Below are 2500 nucleotides of genomic sequence, written 5' to 3'. Positions count from 1 at the left end.
CTTTTTCTATCTAAGTAGATAAAGTCTTCTCGTAGCTCTTCTTTTCTTCTATTACTGTGCTTTTCATTCTCTCTTTCATTTTTATTCATTACCTGAAAAAGACTAAAACGAATGGTAGACACGAAAACGGAGAAAATGATGAATAAGGATAGTTAATAGAAACGTTTCTCATGACTCGATCGCGATCATAACTTTTTTCCTTTGATAAGATTTTCTTTCCCTTTTCAAACACGCTATCGGAAACGTTTTACAAAACCAATCGTTTTCGTTCTCGTTTTCGTTCTCGTTTTCGTTCTCGTTCTCGTTCTCGTTTTCATCGATGTCGTCGTTGTCGTCGTCTTTCTGAAAAAAAATTCTAAACTCGTCGTTATTCCTAATCTCTCCCTTCCCCTTAATGTTCTAAACGCGTTTAAAAATAATACACGAATCTTTCGATCTCATTCGCATATTTCTGATTTACATGGATTATGAAATATATTTGATGTTTGATTAAAGATTTCTTAATTATCGAAAAGATTAATGTTCATTTCAGGACATTAAATATCTAAGGAAATTTCCTATAAACTTTCGAAAAAATCCAATTTATTATCAAGTAAAAATAAAAAGAGAGGGAGAGAGAGAGAGAGAGAGAGAGAGAGAGAGATTTGGCATAGAGAGAAGGGACGAGTAAATCTGAATTTTTTTTAGACGTCATCACCTTTTTAATATTCATTAATTCAATTCGTTTACATCAATACAACGGAATTTATCATTTAAATTTTGCTAAATATAAAATGATTCCTTATTACGTCTACTTTCTTTATTGATCCGTAGAATTTAATTAAAAGTGAAAAAGGATCAGAAAAATGAAAGAGGGAGAGAGAGAGAGAGAGAGAGAGAGAAGGGTGGGGGGAGAGAGAGAATTAAAAAGTCACCTTTAAATGTAATTGACCATGATCTAATGCGCACGAACGCACTGCATGACGTCATAATAGGAAAATCGCGGTACTTTATCGAGCGCTCTTTGATATGTATCGTATATAACATCACTTAACTATGGTCAGCCATAATAGGATTTAAATCTCTCGAGACATCCCGCCTTTAACCGACGCCATCCTACACACTCTCGGGTACATATTATTCTCGCGAGACATTCGATCTACGACCACGTCAATTTTCTGATATTAACGATCATCTAATGGGGGGAAAAAAAAGAAAAAGAAAACAAAAATAGAATAGATTAAAAATAGAAAAGGAAGATGAAAAAGAAAATTCACAGAGATTATAAGATGTTTCTCGAACGGTGGTAATTTTGTAATCGAATCAATGGACAATAATTTAAGGAAAAAATAATTCATTCGAAACATTTTCGAACAGTTTTCGTTTTCTTTTTTCTCTCTTTTTTTTTTCTTTTCTTCTTTTTTTTTATTTACAATCACATCGCTATAAATAAACGAAATAAAAATAATCATATTGATTATTTTAATTGATGGCATATTAATGATGTTTAAATTAACGTCGTCGGTAATCATTACATAAATTTTAATAAAAATTTTGATATACGTATATAATCAATACGTTGATTCGATTACTTTAAGAAACATTTTTTTTCAACATACTTTCCTGCAAGTTCCTTTTGTTTTTCTTGGTACGTTTCTTTTTTTTTTTGTTTTTTTCTTTTGTTCTTTGTTTTTTTCTCTTTTTTGAACGATTTTTGTCATTAATCGAAAAACAAGCGGCGCAATATTTTTTTTTTTTTTTTTTTTCATTAAAATGATTGCGATTTTTAAGTATGCGTGTCTTTACGGCATCCCACCGATTTGTATCTATTCTATTAAGGAGACCGAATATGTATACATGTAATATAAGCCAAGGAAAAATTCCATAAAGAAAAAGGGGTAGAAAAAGAAAGAGAGAGAGAGAGAGAGAGAGAGAGAGAGAGAGAGAGAGTGAGATAGATAGGTAGATAAATAGATAGATAGATAGGGAGAGAGAGAGAGAGAGAGAGAGAGAGAGAGAGAGAGAATGTTCTCTTACATACGTATTTCTTTACCAGTATAAAAAGGATTTAACAATTTAATACGTCGTATTTTATCCTTCTCTCGAAAAGCTTTTTGACGACAGATGCCAACGTTCCTTCGTAGAAATCTTCACAACGAAGATAAAATGACAACGGGAATGATATGGGATAGGATGAAGTAATGGTTGGGGAAGATCATCGAAGAAATATTTAAAATGAATGGAAACGTTCGCCAGAGAAAAAGAGAGAGGGAGAGAGAGAGACATTTTGTATGGTATAATGTATGTATGTATGTATGTATGTATGTACATACGTACCTTTTTGTACGTGTGTGTGTGTGTGTGTATGTGTGTCTGTCTCTGTGTGTGTGTGTTACCTAGAATACGATTGAAAAACGCAAAGTTTTCTTTGCTCTTATGTATGCAACTTGTATGTATGCGTGTACATATTATATCTATTATCGATGATGTGTATTTACTAGTGTATTAGATTATAAGTATT

General features: G+C 32.0%; 1 protein-coding gene across 3 annotated transcripts in view; it reads left to right on the top strand.

The window, feature by feature from the left end:
- LOC124957543 overlaps positions 1 to 2500 on the top strand; it is a 68638-nt gene that overhangs the window by 32272 nt on the left and 33866 nt on the right. For 2 of the 3 annotated variants that reach the window (XR_007103660.1, XM_047514551.1), the window contains one exon: positions 1 to 2500. This exon is cut by the window's left edge; it is cut by the window's right edge and continues 612 nt beyond it. The exons of the other annotated variant lie outside the window; for it this stretch is intronic. The gene's annotated coding sequence lies outside the window, so the exon portion shown is untranslated. 3 annotated transcript variants of the gene reach the window in all.

Source organism: Vespa velutina, chromosome 1 (assembly GCF_912470025.1).
Source record: "Vespa velutina chromosome 1, iVesVel2.1, whole genome shotgun sequence".
Taxonomy (NCBI): Eukaryota; Metazoa; Arthropoda; class Insecta; order Hymenoptera; family Vespidae; genus Vespa; species Vespa velutina.
The sequence above is the reverse complement of the archived record's forward strand: the minus strand, read 5'-3'. Positions and strand labels throughout refer to the sequence as shown.